This window comes from Rattus rattus, chromosome 2, assembly GCF_011064425.1.
Source record: "Rattus rattus isolate New Zealand chromosome 2, Rrattus_CSIRO_v1, whole genome shotgun sequence".
Taxonomy (NCBI): domain Eukaryota; kingdom Metazoa; phylum Chordata; class Mammalia; order Rodentia; family Muridae; genus Rattus; species Rattus rattus.
The window spans coordinates 97,647,736-97,665,296 of NC_046155.1; the positions used below are offsets into that span (position 1 = coordinate 97,647,736).

General features: G+C 52.9%; 1 protein-coding gene across 5 annotated transcripts in view; it reads left to right on the forward strand.

The window, feature by feature from the left end:
• Positions 1-3,213: 3,213 nt before the first annotated feature.
• Positions 3,214-17,561, forward strand: part of Gdpd5 (glycerophosphodiester phosphodiesterase domain containing 5) — an 81,169-nt gene continuing 66,821 nt past the window's right edge. For 3 of the 5 annotated variants that reach the window (XM_032893012.1, XM_032893015.1, XM_032893014.1), the window contains exon 1: positions 3,214-3,992. The gene's annotated coding sequence lies outside the window, so the exon portion shown is untranslated. Of the gene's footprint in view, positions 3,993-9,019; positions 9,106-17,561 lie in introns of all 5 variants that reach the window. The other 2 variants (XM_032893013.1, XM_032893016.1) reach the window with 1 other exon arrangement.

Below are 17,561 nucleotides of genomic sequence, written 5' to 3' on the forward strand. Positions count from 1 at the left end.
TGGTGGAAAGGGACACATACACGGGCTGGTGAAGACAGAGACTGGGATGGGAAAGCATCAAGAATCTGCAGGCGCAGTGAGCTCAGCTGAGCCAGACCCCCCACTAGATAGTGACCTGCATGAAGATAGGGTCACCGCTGCCTGTTGACTCTCACTGTGCCCCGCAACCCACCCCCTGCCGCCACCAAGCACGGTATCTCCCCATCACTCACAGAGCATGAAGTTATCCAGCAAAGAAGCTTTATACACCGAGGTAGCCTATTTAGAGAAGGAATTCAAAGTGACTGATAACTGTCAGCCTGCAAGCAAGTGTCCATCTGGGATGAGAACACCAAGTGCCCGCTGCACGGACATTGCAGAGCTTCTGCAGCTCGCTCTGGCAAGATGCACAAGGCGCTCAGGAGCAGTGGGGTGCACAGAAGGCTACTATTTCCTGTCAGCCTCCAGTCATGGCTTCCAAGCCAGTCCATGCACTGACATCCTCCGGGGCAAAGCCACTACCAATCATCCACTGTCACTCTGTGGCCTCCCTAGCCACAAAAGGCCAGATTGCCCCAGATCAGAAGATTCCTTCTCCTCCATAGGGGCAGCCAGAGGGCAAACGTGGGTGTTTCAAGACCTGAGCGCTGTTCACCACTTGCTGACCTTCTGCGGGCCTCAGGAGTCACCGAGGAAGCCGTGTTCTGAAAAGCTTTTTTCTTTTTGACATTCTGTTCATCTGACCTCCTGAGGAGGCTGTCCCAACAACGAGACAGTTCTACTCTGAGAACCTCATTCATTCATCTCCTAACGCTGAGGTCTCTCAAGGGCCATGGTGGGTGGAGACATTCATCCACAGAGTAGCTCCCAGCCACTAGGGGTGGGGGAAGTGAGGCAATTCCTAAAGAATCTCCCATGCAAGTGAACCAGACCAAAGGCTGCCTGGGAGTTCAGGGTGGCAACTCAGAGAAGATGGCATCTGTGACTCAATTACTGTGTGTCCGGCAAGCTTCTAGACACAGCAGTTAGTGAGCACCGGGTCTCAAACTGTCACCTCAGTCCTGCAGGGAAGCAGGAATAAACTCAGGGAGAAATACATGTCAGCCCTAGAGGACCGCTGGGACAGTCACTCGGAGGAACTCTGCGGAGATGACACACTGTTAGTGAATCTGAAAGAGGTGTGACAGAGAGGCAGAGAGAAGAGGTGGAAAGAGGAGGGGCTACAATAGCAGGCTAAGAGGTCAGGGCTCCATGGCGCTGACAACTCAAAGCTGAAGAAGGTTCTTCGCAAAGTGGAAGGTTTAAGGGATCTTAGCACCACTACCAAGTCGACGCAGGTATCTGCAGTCCTCAGGCAGGACCTTGTCACTCATCTCCTAGGCTCTGTGGGTTTTTTTTGTTTTGTTTTGTTTTTTTTTTAATTAACTTGAGTATTTCTTATTTACATTTCAAATGTTATTCCCTTTCCCGGTTTCCGGGCAAACATCCCCCGAATCCCTCCCCCTCCCCTTCTTTATGGGTGTTCCCCTCCCCATCCTCCCCCCATTGCCGCCCTACCCCCAACAATCACGTTCACTGGGGGTTCAGTCTTAGCAGGACCAAGGGCTTCCCCTTCCACTGGTGATCTTACTAGGCTATTCATTGCTACCTATGAGGTCAGAGTCCAGGGTCAGTCCATGTATAGTCTTTAGGTAGTGGCTTAGTCCTGGAAGCTCTGGTTGGTTGGCATTGTTGTTCATAGGCTCTGTGTTTTAAGGACACTTGTTTTCCTACAGAACTCCATCACGTTGACAGTGCACTGAAGCCCTCTGCCAACAGAATCCAAACTCCAAGCTCCTCCTGGCTTGACTTCACCAACATCTGGCTGGGCTGTGGGCTCAAGAGGATCTTAAGAGATCTTTGGTCCTTTGGATAAGTCTGAACTCCCTACTACCTGCCTCCCACTTTGGCTATTGCTCTACTGCTTCGGGGATTTCTCAGGACCACTGTCCTTTCCTGTTACCCTGCTAACTCTTTTTGACCTCAGTTTGCCTGTCACCTGCTAACCAACCAATACAAGGCAGAGATCTCTGGAGGTGTCCTTTGCATATGCTGTCCTTTCTGTCCAGAACGGATCGCCATTCCTTCAGTCTTCTAAGCCCACTGCCCACGTGGTTCCTTACTCGCTTACCTGTCAAGTTGCAGCGTCTTGAGTTTCTTTAAGGTGGTATTATTATGTCCTGTAAGACAGGCTCATACTGGACTGGTTTCGATTCACTGTGTAGTCAAGGATGACCTTGGACTGACTGAGCATCACCATAGGAGGCTAAAGTCATCTTCCAAAGCCAGTCTGGCCCAAGAATGTCACAGAGTTGGTGGGTAGAATCCTGTACCAGCAATTTGGAAAACATCAGGTGTCCCCAACAGTCCTGGTCCACAACAGTGTCAAGGGGTTTCCACGCATAAGATTGATCTGAAGCTTACAGAAGAGTCTGCACTGGGCTGCCTCATCCTAGGACTCCCCAAGCTAATTAATGATATAAGCTCCGCCCACGCACGCTCACAACATTCATTCATACATTAAAACCCTTCACTCCGGTTCAGTGTCCGGCACAGGACGCTGGGACCTAAAAGTAGGGAGGGGTGGGGAAGGAGGTGCACAGCCCACAAAAGTCACGATTCGAAGTGCGTTGTCCTTACACACCTCCGCTCTTATTTTTGAAACTGATATGAACCTTCCTCTCTGAGCCGCCGAACGCTGGGAAAGGGGAAGTGTGGGAAACAGATCTGCTTTTTATTTGTACAAACTTCTTATGCGCCGCTTCCTAAAATCTGAACCTTTCACAGCTCTCAAATGTTGTTCAGTGCAAGGAGCCCTAGCAGCGGGGAGGACCTACGCCCCAGGTTACCCCATCCAGAGACATCCCAGCCCCACCCTCGCCTCCTTCACGCTTCGCCCTCGCCCACTGTTGGCCTCGTGCTCAGTCACAGTCAACCCAAGCCCCCGCGCCTCTCCCACCATTCTGGTCCCCAGGCAGCAGGCTCCCCAGCTACGCTCAGCTTTCATTGTCCTTCTCTAGCCGCACCAGACCACGCTCAGCAAAATTCCTCCCCCTTTCTACTCGCCTATTGGCTCTTCCTGCCCAACCGCGCAGGGACCGGCCTAGCAGTGTCCCGCTGGCCCCGCCTTTGCTTGCTGCCGGGCCAGGGGCGGGGTTCTGTTGGCCCCACCCTTGGAGGCGGGGCCAGGCTCGCAGGCGTTCGGGAACTGCCTCGGTAGGGCTCGGCTCGGCTCGGCTTGGCTTGGTTTGTAGCTCGGGTGGGGGTGGGCGGCTAGGGTGACAGCGGCGGTAGCAGAGGCTGCGGCGCGGGGCTGAGCAAGCGGCGAGCGCGGTGCCGGTAAGAGGAGGAAGTGGAGCGGCCCCCCGGAGCTCCGGAGTCCGCTGCCGGGCAGGTCCGCCCAGATTTGCAGAGTAAGCCGCGTCGGGACCTGGGCAGACTTCTTCGTCTTGCTCCGGCCGCTGGCGCCCCGCCTGCCCTGCCCTGCCCTGCCCTGCTTGTCCGAGCCCCGCATTCCGCGCCTGTACTTTCTCAGCCCTGTGGTCCGAACCTGCTGGGACGTTCGAGCCCCGGCCTTGATCCGGAGCTCCGAGACGGGACGTTCTCTGCCCCATCATACTGACCCATCTCTGCCGGAGTGTCCTCCGCCCCCGGGTCCGCGCAAGGTGGCCCGGTCTCTCGGACTTAAGTGTAAAGGAGCCGGGACACCCACCGGCCTCCAGCTCCCGGAAAACCAAATCTTCAGCTGCCTTGGACCGAACTGCTCCGGACTTGAAACTGTACTGGCGCCGCCCGGGTCCAGCGCACAGTGAGGGGTCCCAAGCTGGCAGGACAGTCGAACTGAACCCCTGGACTGGTGCTGCGAACCGAAGCTGCCACCTTTCTCCGCCCTAGGCAAAGGATTTGGAGGTGCTTGCCCCAAGGCGAACACAGGGGTTTCTCCTGCCACAGTCTCCAGAGAGCCGAGGTTGCAGGTGAGAGCCCCGGATGCGTGCCGGGAGCAGTCCCCGGAGCCTAGAGGCAGGGCTCGGGTCAGCAGAGGGCGTGGAGGGGACACCGGCGGAGAGTCAACTGTTAAGGAGAGGGCGCGCAAAAGATAGTAGAGAGAAGCCCGCACTTATTGAGTGCCCATTGTGTGCAGGTCCGAGCCCCGCCCTTGCACAAATCGTTCCTTATCCAAAGCGCAGAGCTACCCCTGAGATAAAAGCTATTGTGTATTGTTATGGGCGCCGACAGTTGGGGAAACTGAGGTGTGGCAGGGTTGAGGTCCTCTGCCATATTGAGGATTAGACTGGGGAGAATGGAGAAGATAAAGACAGAAAGAGCAAGGGAGGGGTGGGGGAGAAGAAAAGAAGTGGATAACCTGCAAGCGAGAGATTGTCAGGGTGGGGGCCTCTGGGGCGTCGAAATCCAAGCACTGGTCCCGAAGCGGAAGAGATCCTTCATACCGGCCAGTCTTGGATCATTGACATGCCACATCCCTGAAAAGGTGAACCTGCGTTGAGGGCAGAGCTTCTCAGTTCCAAAAGATCTCTTCCCGGGGTCCAGGCTGGAGGAACAACCTGCTTCCCATACATAGTTCGTGTCCCCAAGTTACTGAAGTACTCTTTATCTGTTAAGGGACTCACCATATTGGTCCCCCAGCCACAGCCACGTGGAAGCTGGAGCTATGGTCCCTCAGAACTCACCCACCTTCCCTCAACATTATTAATGGGGACACACTGAAGACTTGTGGGGAGCACAGTGGCCCCAGGTTCTAAAGCCAGTGAGTGGTTGAGAGAGAAGCCGACCTGAAAGAGATCTCCAAACATCCATCAAGGGGTCCTTTTCCCTTCCCAGCTCACACCTTTCGGGAGAGCTGTGGCTAAGGTGTTTCCCCACCCCAGTATGAGGTTGAGGTGAACATGTATGAGGTAGCAGCAAGCATGTGTGGTTGGAGTTGGGGCTCGGATAAGCCTGACTTCAGTTTCTCTGTGCAGAATGGCCCAGGGGAGAACCTCTCCCTTTAAGGTTAGGGCTGCCAGGTCTGGGGACACAGTCCAGGTGTCTTGATTCCCAGGCAGAAGTTCCTCCCGCTGCCTTTGGATCTTTGTAGGACAGGAGTATTGTGAAAGAGCATTTGGCATGGACTCTGTGGGCTCTTGTTCTGGGTGGGAATGGGGAGGCATATGGCCTTGGTCTGGGTACTATGGCCTTGGCTGGGACTAGTTAACCTTTGTTGGGCTGGGCTCCCTGGAGTCTGGGGAAATTACCTTGGAAAGCCCCTGGGAGATGAAGTAGGGTCTTAAGACTAGAAGCCTGTTCCTGGGGTTGGAGGGGTTGGGGCAGCCTAGAAGGTGTCTAAGGGGCTTGGGATTCCCCCTCCCCCACCTCTGCCTGAGGATTCAAATCCTTAAAATAATCCTTGCATCTACACAGAGCTTTTTTTTTTTTTTTTTTTTTTTTTTTTTTTGAGCTGGGGACCAAACCCAGGGCCTTGTGCTTCTAGGCAAGTGCTCTACCACTGAGCTAAATCCCCAACCCCCAGAGCTCCCTTTTGATGAACTAATTTCACACCTGTGATCTCATTTCACCGTGTGCTGGAAAGAGCCGGGAAGCTTCGGTGAGGCAGAGTCGGAGACCGGGGGAAGCCTCCTTCTGAGGAGATGGGGTCAGAGCACTCGGAAAGAGAGGGTCCCATAGGCAAGCTGTTAAGTGCTACGGCGTGGAGCTTGCCCAGTATGAGCTTGCTATTTGAGGCTAACTTGTGTGGGAAGCTGGGGCTCTGCGAGGTGAAATCTTTGACTCAGGCCTGCTGCTGAGTTTGCTTCAGGAGCTATTTGAGTGTCAACTGTAAAGTGTTGGAGAAGTTATACAGTCTGCTAAGGGGCAGACTGGAGCCTAAGCAGCCAGTGGTCGGTGCCGTGATGAAGAAGCTACTCTGCCTCCTGATCCAGGGGCAGCCATGTTACCCTCTGAGCTTTCTTATGAGAATGTAATGGCTCTCCCACCAAGACTAACTGAGCTACAGATACACAGTGCCTGGCCACCGTCCATTTCCTTCCCTACGAAGAAAGGAAACTGGAGTTTTGACCAGGAAGTCTGGGAAATCCTCAAACTTGTTTGAGGTTAGAACACACAGGTGGCAGTCACAGGCTGAGAAACTTCAACCGCATGTCTATCTCGGGTTCCTGGGCAGGTCAGGCTCCCTGTGCTTCCTCCCATAGTTACAAAGCCTTCTGTAATCTACTTGGACACACTGGGAAGGGGCCCTGGATTCTAACAGCCCTCACGCCCACTGTGGCTTCCTGTGGGGCAGGAGCTGGTGTCCATTCCCTTTGGCCCATTGTCTGGCCTCCCTAAGCACAGGGTACAGTGAATAATTTATCATTCCCCCCACTGGGAGGCAGGCTAGGGAAATAGCTGCTCTCTGCTGTGCTTCCGCCCCACCAGAGGCCAGGCCCGGGCTCCTGTTTGTGCCTCAGTCTGGGTTGTGCTGTGTGTGTGTGTGTGTGTGTGTGTGTGTGTGTAGAACAGGACGAGGAGAGAAGGACCGATTATCCTCCTAGCTCTCTACTGTTGGAGGAGGTGGGTAGGGGTGCCTACGGGCAGCCAAAGTAGCCAAGTAGCTCAGCTAGGATCAAGCTGCAGGTCTCTGATTCCATTCCATTGTTGGAGAAGGGCACTGGGGGTGGGGGAGGGTGGGGTCGGGGTGGCCAGGGAGATCTTCAGGGAATTCTGCTTGTGCCACCTGCTCACAGTGAGACTTCAGGCCAAGACACCTGACTGTGCATGGCCACCATTACGTTAAATTCTGTTGAATCAGCATAGTGAGGCTCACTTCTCAAGTTCATTATGGGTGACCCTAATAGGGTCACACGAGCAAAATGTCGGGCAGGCATGGTAGTCAGTAAAGGATTGCTTCAGGTGAATACATAGGGGAGTCAGTGTCTGTTGGGGAATGAAATGGTACAGTAGGTGGAGGGGTGAGGAGAATTCTGGGACAGTCGTACTGGGGTAGTGATTCAGATTCAGATTCAGAGAGGGCTGAGCACAGGTGGGAGAGAAACAGAGGTTCTGTTTAGGGCCCCTCTGTGATGGTGAGAGCAGGCCAGGCCTTGGGTGTGGCCTTGGCAGTCATAGTCAGTCAGTAATGGGGCTTCAGGCTCCTCGTTCATCACTGTCTACCTAACACACCACATGTGGCCACCTATCTACCCTTTCACTTGTGGGACAGTCTGGGTCACATCCCTGCCCCCTCCCTTCTCACTTTATCTGCTTTGCCCGGGTTGGGTCACCAATCCCACCCTCAAATGTCCCTAGATTGCCCACCCACCTGGAGTGCCGTCTGTGAATGTTTAACACATCACAGTAAGCATCTACTGATAAAAGTCATAATCTTTTACCGTTTAGGAAGTGCCCATCCGTTTACTTCTATTGCCATGGCGATGTTAGTAAGAGCTGATGCTCTTACTGCTTAGGAAGGGCTGCACCGTGTGCAAGCATTTTAGACACCGTCCGGCATGGTAACTCTACAAAACGGCTGGTTTTGCCGGGAAACTGGAACGCATGGAGGTGCTCTGTCTTGCCCAAATTCTTACAGCTAAACATGAGGGAACGGAGAGTCAGGCCTGCATCTATTTGAACTGGAAATCTGTACTCCTCTGTGCCACTGAATGGACACTTAGCCAGCTTTTAGGAGATGTTTTAATTGTCCTCAACTCCACCCTGTACCTCGAAAGCATTCTTTGCACGTGACAAACCTAGCCTCAAGCCTTCTTCCCTAGACCGGGGTATGGCTGTGCCGGACTGAATAAAGAGTCCAGGAAGGAACCCTGGCCCTGGGCTCTGTGCTGGCTGGCAGGTCTATTGCTTGCGGTGAGTCAGCCCCTCTGTGTCTTCTTAGTGTCCCAGCATCCCATGTCTCAGGTCTTCCGCAGTGTCCTTCATGACCCTGGGATAAAGAAGAGGCCACAGCACAGGGCTGAAGGATGTGGTGGGACAGCAGCTGTGATTCTGGCCTGGCTGATATCTGGGCCAGGAGCACTGTGGTCACTTGAAGGAGGGTGGTGGCCCAGACTGCAGGCAGCATGGTCATTAGCTATGATTGAGAGCTGGTGGGGCTAGGCCAGGTTGGCAGGACTAGAGGCCAGCTGGCCCGGCCACTGTGGGGTCATTGGCAGGGCAGCTGGCTTCTCCTTGCTTTGCTGCCTGTAGGGCGCCAGGGTTTTGTGGGCCATGGCTTGCTTGCTGTGCTGTTGTGGTTAGGGGAGGATTGGTAGAATCCTTCTAAGCCTGGTGATGCTTCTTCCCAGAAGCCCTTGGGACTCCCCTCAAGCAGCTAGAGCCCTGCCCTCCTCTGTTGCTGTCCCATGACCCCCCAGTTCACTGACTAGCCTAGGGAGAGGATAAATCAGTCTGCTTGCTGGCCAACCTGCAGAACCCCTCCCCTGAATAGCTGTCACTGTGTTTGGCACAAGGAAGTTATCCTAGGACAGAGGAGGCAAGTGGCCCCTGGCACAAGTCTTTCAACTCTGGCGCCTGTTTTCTTATCTATGAGATGAGCTGATAATAACAATCTATGAGGCTCAGTGAGATACAGAGAGTGGGTACCGGCTGAGGTCGACACACAGGCCGGCGCTCTCTCAGTGAACCTTCTTGCCTTTCTCTCTTTGGCCTCATGAATGAATGGCTCTGTAAAAAACTAACTGAGCCCAGTGACAAGAGCTAGGTAGGGCATGGCAGGGAGGACTTCCTGGAGGAGGCTCTTGAGTGAATTTAGCTGGGAGATGCTGCTCCCAGCCCCTCCCAGGGAGCAGACATATGTAAGCATGAGCAGAGAGTTGGCCTGGGAGGAACCTTGAACTGGGATTGGGGTAGGCAGGAGGACTGAGATGTCTGGGGACCTACGTGTCTCCTCTCAAACACTGCAGCAACAGTGACCCAATTGGGACAAGCCGTTGGGGATCCAGCCAAGAGCTGCAGAACAAGCACAGATTTTTTTTTTTTTTTTTTTAAACAGAGAGGTAGCATTTCCACACTCTTCATCCACCGACAACAGGTGACACCACTGGAGACTGGGCTGTGGAGGAAACATACGGACCACAGGTAAACGTGTGGGTGTCAAAGTTCCAAGCTGAAAGTGACTTCCTGAGGTTGGGCTGATCCCACCCATATGGCTGGGGAAAGTCACCTCATCTGTAAAATGGGACTCATTACAAGTCCGTCACCTCCTTCCCAGGGCTCTTGTGAGAATGACATAGATCCTATATAAGGTGCTCAACAGGCCCGGCACAACCTGAAGGGATGGCTCAGAGGTGGAGAACATGTACAAGGCCCTAGGTCCAGTCACTGGCACCATGCATGCACGCACACAGCCCGGGCACACAGTGAGCAATCTGAATGGTAAACCATGGTGGTGTCACCAGCACAAGCAGGTGGCTGAGGGGGAACAGGTGCTCAAGGACGGTGTTGGAATAGGTCCCAGGCAGAGGGCAGTTGCTCTGCAGTATGAATGAACAGCTTGGTAGGGAGAGGACACAGAAGCAATGACAGTGCAGAATGTCACTAGGTAGGCCAGGGCTGGGCTGCCCAGAGATCAGGGAAGGTTTCTTGGAGGCAGCACTCCTGAGCTGGGCTTCTGTCTTTCTTCCTAAGGGTAGCCAAGACCTTTGACCTCTGTAGGCTGTCCTCCCTCCATCCACAACAGGAGTGCTAAAAGGCATGTGAGGAGGAAGTGTAGGCCACTCACCCAAGAGGCCTAGCTTTTCCCAAGCCAGGGGCAGATTTGCTCAGAGCTGTTTTATCTTCTGGCTTACACAGAGGAACCAGTCACAGCGAGGGTCCCTGGCTTTCCCTCTGTAGCTGTCCAGCTTGTGAATGAGTAGACTGAAAAAATACCCTACTAGGCCTGGGGCCCGTGACTCTAATCCCAGCACTCAGAGGAGACAGAGTCAAGCAGATCCCTGTGAACTCAAGACCAGCTTACATAGTTGAGTTTCAGGACAACCAGTGCTCTGTGGAGAAATCTGTCTCAAAAGAATGAAAACACAACAAAATACCAAAAACAAAAGAAGAAGAAAAGGTGTCCCACCCCCAAACATCTCACCTCCCACAAGAGGCTCAAAGAGAAAGCCCTTTCCTACCTAAAGGGAGTCAGGTCCTCCCTGCCCCCAAGCATCCTAAAGAAATTCTCCCAGAGGCACCCTAGGATCAGGACACCCTGGTGCTTGTCTGCCTTAAGATTGGCTGTGACGGTTAAGGGTACTCTGCCCCTTAAACATGGGGTTAGAGTATTAAGTCCCTTCAGTCCCTAAAGAGGTTCCTGGGATGGGTTTGGCTGCAGTAGCTCCTGACCTTCTGAGGAAACTCTCTGCAGCTTGGGAAAGCCTGGGCTCATTGTTTTTTTTTTTTTTTTTTTTTTTTTTTTTCTTGGTTCTTTTTTTCTGGAGCTGGGGACCGAACCCAGGGCCTTGCGCTTCCTAGGCAAGCGCTCTACCACTGAGCTAAATCCCCAACCCCTGGGCTCATTGTTCTTGAGGCAAAGGCTGGACTCAGTAATCAGAGCTTCAGGACGGTTCAGTATGAGGCATCTGAGACCTGCCTGTGGCCTTCACATGCTGCCTGGAGCATCCCACAGGGCTGCCCATGAGGAACAGCTCCTGATCACACTGTCTCAGGTGGGAAGACCCTCAGTCTGACAGACTTTGCTCCCCTGGTGTCTTTTTCCAGCCTCAGTTTCCTCGTCTGAGGAATGGGGGTAGAAATAATCTATGTCTAAGATAAGGCCATGCATGGAATGTGTGTGTCTGACACGTCATGTCACCAGTGTGCAGTGAAAGGTCACAGCAACAGCAGCAGCAGCAGCAGAGCCTGGCTGGACTCAGTCCCTGGTGCTTGTACCTGGTTTCTAGGCATGGGGGCTGGGTTGGGAAGGTGGGTCCCTAGACTTAGGGTTCTTCCCATTGTTTTTCTTTTTGAAAGATTGTATTTATTTTATGCCTGTGGGTGTTCTGTCTGCTTGTATGTCTGCGCATGCCCAGTCCCTTCAGAGGTCAGAAGGGGATGTCAGGTCCCCTGGGACTGGAGTTGTAGATGACTATGAGCTGCCATGAGGGGGGCTAGGAATCGAGCTGGGGTCCTCTGGAAGAGCAGGGAGTGTTCTTAACCACTGAGCCATCTCTCCAGCACCCCATTGTCCCCCCTTTTCCGTAAACGATAGTCAGCACTCCAGTCGCTTGGTTTTGTTTTAGTGGCCAAAGTGTCAGGCTCCCTATAACAATAGAGCCTTGTCTGAGCCTGCTTGTTTTCCAAGCCGGACACCCCACTGCCCCGCCTACCAGGCCCTGGTCCCACCTGGGAGAACGGGAGAATGTCAGAGGGGTGTTTTGTTTTCCAGTGAGGGGAGGGTGTGTAGGGAGCATCAGAGGCCTCTGTGCGAGCCTTCACCAGCAGGTGACCCCACTGAAGTCAACCCCCTGTATTGCCAGCAGAATCAATCTAACGTCTGTAGTGCAGAGAAGCCAGTGGGTTTAGAGACACCAGAACCTGCACTTTTAGCCTCAGCTTTCTCACTTACTGTGAGATGACAATGGGTGAGTAATTTTGTCTTTGAGCATGGTTTTCCTGTGTGAAGAAGAGTGTTGGGGAGTCAAGCTCAGCTAGCGTAGTAAGCTGGGGACCCCCATGCCAAAGCACCTGGCTATTACATTCCTCTCAGAGACAGGGTTCTGGGGCCACCTCCTCTCCATCTTTGCCTCTCCCAGCAAGTTGGGATGAATGTGGGTTCCAGAGAGGCCTTGCTTTATCTCTCAGTGACTAAAGTTTATGAAGATGCTGCTGGCAAGTACACAGAGGCCTCTGCATGCCCAGCTCAAAACCAGCCCTTCGGTGACTATATTCAATGTTCCCTAAAGCTGATAAGTGCCACCGTTAGTCTCTGACCCTTATTCAGGCCTTGCTACCCTGGGCTCAGGAGCCCCCAGTCTCCTGAAGGCCAGTGAGGGAATATGGACCCTATAGGCTATGGTAGAGAGTCATCATTGGTGGAGGATGTGGGAAGTATGTGGGGCTACTTCTGAGCAGGGAATGGGTGTAAAGGGATGAATCTGGATTGGGAGGAGCCTAGCTAAGAACTAGGAGATAGTACAGGAGATGTGGCTGGGCACCCAGCATGGAATGCTAGGAGGCCCCATGAGATGGTGATGGTGTCTACAGAGCGTAGCCTGACAGACCTAGAGCACAGAACCCTTGCAGCCAGTCAACAGGGAGCACTTGTATCCTGTCCCTCCCACGGACTCACTCATAGCTCACACCTAAGCATTGGTGACAGGAGCGGTGTGTCAGTGCTCAGTGGGGGGGGGTGTCTTGTGGAGGGAGGGATGTGGACTGCAGAGTCTGTCCTCACATCCAGTCCCACCTCTGCCTCTTTGAGCAGAACTGAAAGGCTCTGGGCTCACCAGGAAGCCAGACTGAGCCTTATCCTCATACCCATGAGTCCGGTGGAGCAACCTTTACCATCCAGGCTGTCCAAAGGCAATGACGTAATGGTTAAGACAGCGTCTTATATTTCACAGGAAGTTCTACAGCCACCCTCACCCAGCTCCTTCTCTATGTCACCCTTAATGCCTCTCCAGGAAGTTCTTTCTTGCATCTAACTGAAGTCCATTGTTCTGCAGCCGGACTCTTCTTGTCTAGAGACTGTGCAGAGGCAGTGAGCCCATCCTCCCTCCTAATGTGCCCAACAGTAACTACATCAAGGCAGGGAACAGAGCCTGACAGTCTCCGCCCTGGAGCTTGGGGTCCCAGAAGTCAATAGCAGAGCCAGGATGGAGGGTTTGAGTGGGAATTGTCTTAACTACTCACACTCCAAAAGGTGCGTCTCTGGGGGCAGAGGAGAGAGCCTTTGGCTAAGCTAGAAGCCTGCATCCTGTGGCTGCCTGTCTTACTGTAAGGGCAGCTTGAGGCTACTTAGCAACCTCTTTCGCCCACAGAGGGCCTAGAGGGTATCTGCATTAGGTCTTCCTGGTAAAGACATGCAATTCAGCCTCATTGCCATTTTCTTATTGTTGGGCCCCAGACAACCTGAGCATAGAGTAGGTGAGGGTTCTCTGGTGGCTGTCGGAGGTGGAGGGGGGGGGTAGGATCTGAATACTTCATTATTCAGGCTGAGACTCCAGGGATGGCCTTGTGTTTAAGGTCAGGTGGGGGTTCCTGATGGGATTCTGGGTGGAGTAATGTTTCCCTCCTCAGACCAGGCAATGGTGCTCTTGGGCCTGCCCAGGCTAACTTCTCACAGAGGCTCTGGAGTGCGTGTGCATGCTCCCTTCAGGAGAACTGCACTATCTACAGTCCCTTCAATCCCTGCAAGTGGGAAGCCCGAGAGAGGTTCAGAGAAGCTAGTACAAGGATTGACTAGAGATCCCACAATCTGTCTGGGAGGTTGGGGAGGGACCCTGGAGAGTCTCCCCACCATTCAGACCAAACAGGACTCTCTAGGTGATTGACAGGGGCAGAGCACAGGATAGGCAGGTGGTTGTAGGCCAAGTGGCCCCATCTAGGGAGTTGGACATTAGGCAGAACCCTGCTCTGTGGGCAGTGGGGGAGGGTCTGCAGGGACCCCAGGAGTATGGCTTACTCTCCCTGGGAGGCACCTAGCCAAGAAATGCAGGCATTCTAGACCAGGCCAGTTCTGCAAGCCTTGGGAACTTAAGCAGTTTGCTATCACAGGGGACTCAAGATTCCTTCCTGTTGCCTTGGACACACACCAGGGTAACCTTGCAAAGCATCAGAAGCTTGATGTCTCCGAGTTCGCTGCACTCTGTGAGGAACATTTGTTAGGGAGGCAACAAGGGTAGGTTCTGGAAGCCGACCTGCCCAGGTTTCCACCTTGACTTCCACTCCCTCAGATTGGTCATCTGGGGAAGGGGCGATCTTTACTCACACGCCCAGCAGAGACCGCGTGCTGGCTGTGTGAGCCAAGTGAGAGGATGCTTGTCCTGCGCCTGGTGCAGTTTTTGTGGTTTTTACCTTCCAGACGAAAGGGTGGAGAGTCAAAGAAAGGTGACCGACTGCCTGAGGCCACTCAGCGGTGTGGTTTCGTCCTCCAGGCTTCCAGTCTGTGGGGACTTGTTTATTTTTCCTACAAAACCTTGCTTCTGCCCTCAAGTGAACCTGCTGCCTCAGAACCTACTCTGTGCGATGTTATGGCTTGCGGTGGCCTCTTCTCTACAGGGCCAAACAGCACTTGCCTAGAACACAGTAGGCACTTTCAAACTGTCCCGTGCGTGAGTGTGCCAAGTGATGTACGTGCAGGAAGATATCTCCCAGAGAGGGAAGGCCCAAGTCATGCTCAGAGGCTTCCTCTGCTCAGTAAAACCATTTGTGTAGTTTGTATGAAACCTGGGATAGGGAGCTACTTCACTTCCTGCTCAAGGCAGGAGTGGTTGGTCTTCTTGCAGGGATGGGCCTTACGGAACTTGCCAGCTTTGCCAAGTGCCTGCTCCTATGACTGTATCTGCTCAACTCTGTGTTCTGGCTCTAGTCTCCCCATCCCTTCATCCCGCTGTCCACAAACTTGCCCTTTGCATCCCAGTACCCGTCTTCCCCCTTGTGCTTGCCTGAGTGTCTTTACTAAGTGGCTGTTATTGGCCTGCCTTCCTTCATTCCTACCCAGTCAGCCTCTGGAGGCCCCGGCCTTGCTAAGACTCCATCTATCCTGGTGGAGGACTTCTGTAGTGGCTATGCTTGGTCAGGGCATGGCCACACCCTTCTGGCAGAAGACAGGGAAATCATGATGCACAGAGCGAATACTGGAACTTGACTTCTGCCTCTGCTTGTCTTACCACCCTGAATCTCCACAACACTCTAGGGAGGAATCTCAGCCACACTTTGCTAACAATGGATGCCTAGCCCAGTGGGCAAAATCTCTGTCCCACAGCTAGCTCATATCTCTGCCCATCCTTGGCCATCTCCTTCCTCTGTCCTCTATTTGCAGGCTGTATGGTGTCACCTTTTTTTTTTCTTTGTCACCAAGGATTGGTGGTAGAGGCTGAGGTTGGACATACACATACACACACATACACACACATAAACACACACAGACACATAGGCACACATACAAACACAGATATACACAGACCACACACAGACACATACAGAGAGATACACAGAAAAAGACACACAGAGACCACACACAGGTACACACACACACGTAGACAAACTCATAGACATAAGACACACACAGACACAGACCACACACAGACACGCTCATAGAGACACACATAGAGACACATACATACACAGAGACCACACACAGATACACACACACACACACACACAAAGACACACTCATAGCCATACACAGACACACATAGACCATATACAGACACATCTACACACAGACACAGACCACACACAGACACACAGACACACACAGAGAGACACACAGACACACAGAGACACACACACACACACACACACACACACACACACACACACACACACACACACACACACACACACACACACACACACACACACACACACACACACACACACACACACACACACACACACACAAACACAAACGCAGACACACACACACACACACACACACACACACACACACACACACACACACACTGTCCTGCCAGGGACTTGTATTCATCCCCACAGGGCTCTGGAGAGCCATAGTGCCACATATACCATGTAACTAAGACCCTTCCTGGCTTTTCCTGTGTTGCAGTGTACCGTTAGCTCTTCCCAAACTTGTGAGCTTCTGTGGTATGCTTTGTTTTTGAGACATAGTCCAGTATAATCAGAGCTAGCCTTGAATTCCAGTCAACCTGTGTCTACCTCCTAAGCATTGTGATTTCAGGTGTGCATTGTCATGCCATGCCTGGAACCTGCTTCAAAATGCTTGGCAAGTTGTCGTCGGCCTACCTGGTTGTCACAAGAAGCCACAGGGAGAGGCTCATTTCTTGGCGTAGGACTGCTTGTGTTCCGGAGACTATCTCGGGGACACTGGTGTGAGGCAAGACTTGGCTACAATGGTAGAGCTTCAGGCTGCAGGATGCGTGGAAGGTAGAGATGTTTGGATTCTTCATCCACCAAAAGGACCTGTCTCAGGCACCGACTGTGGGCCAGGCACACAGCCAGCCCCGGGAAATGCCAAGACACGTCTGACTAAGAATCTTCCATTTCATTTCCCAGCTCACTAAGGGTTTTTTAAAGAAAGACAAATCCAAGCCTTAAAAGGAAGAAGCAAGTTTTTAATTGTTCCAGGTCGTGGTGGTGGGTGGGCGGGTGACACATTTATTCTGTGCCGTGGAACTGTACCTAGGCCCTGCTTAGTGTCAGATCTCCTAGGAGCTATTGAGGACCAATTACCCTGGGCAGAGTTCACAGCTGCTGCAGGAGGTCTGAGGAGTCAAGTGGAGTAAGGGAAGCTCAGAAGAGGGGGAGGGCAGAGAGCACAGGATGCTGCCCCCTGAGGCCCATCGGCCTGGACTTGTTGTGGAGGATATATATATATATATATATATAGTGAGGTGCCACAGAGGGGAGATCGGGGTGGGGTGGGGTCCAGTGTTCTCAGCAAAGCAACATCTGGAGCATAGGTGTGGAGGTTGCAGTACGCAGGGATGCTCGAAGGGACCCTGGACAATGGGAGCAGAGGAAAATGACAAGAGAGGCTGCTGGGTAGACCAGGATGTCTAAGGACCAGCTGAGTGGATGCCTAGCTGATCAGGGCCAAGTAAATTCATCCTGATGTACCCAGCACTTGGCCAGTGCCCAGTTGGCATGTGTGGACTACTGGATCTTTAAGCAGGTCCTTCTCCTCTGAGGGCCTCAGGTTCTCTTACTGTGGTTAGGCAAGGCCACTGGCAAATCCTTCTGATGGCTGAAGGCTCTCAGGAGTTCTGAGCATCCTCAAGTTCCCTCCAGTCTTGAGGTCCTCCAGGTTGCCCCAGCTGGGAGGGATGAGGCCTCACCTTTACCCGTGAACTGCACCCTTGCTTTTGCCTTGCTTCCACAGTTGGTAGCCCTTGTCACCTCTCTAATGGCTCCCCTAAGGTCCCAGGTCTCATGACAAAGTAGGGAGGTGCTGGAGAGGTGAGTTGAGCCAGGCTGGAAGGAGGCTTGGTGCATGCTAATTGGTCTGGGGTAGGAACTATGGAAGACTCCCCAGTCTCTCTCGTCTTCAGTTTCTTCCTCTGTTTAATGAGGACAATAATAATGACTCCCACACCAGCCATTTGTGCTGATCCAGGGAGATAACATGGAGACATATTATAACCTGACTCAGGGGCTGGGGTGTAGCTCAGTTGGTAGAGTGCTTGCCTGGAAAGCCCCGGGCTCAATCCCCAACAGTGGGTCAGGCACAGTGGCACACACCTGCAATTAATCCAAGCATTCAAGATGTAGAAAGATCATAAGTTAGAATTATGTATTAGCTTCAAGTTAAGGCTGGGATAGATGAGTCCCTGTCTAAAATAAGGATAGATAGATAGATAGATAGATAGATAGATAGATAGATAGATAGATAGATGGATGGATGGATG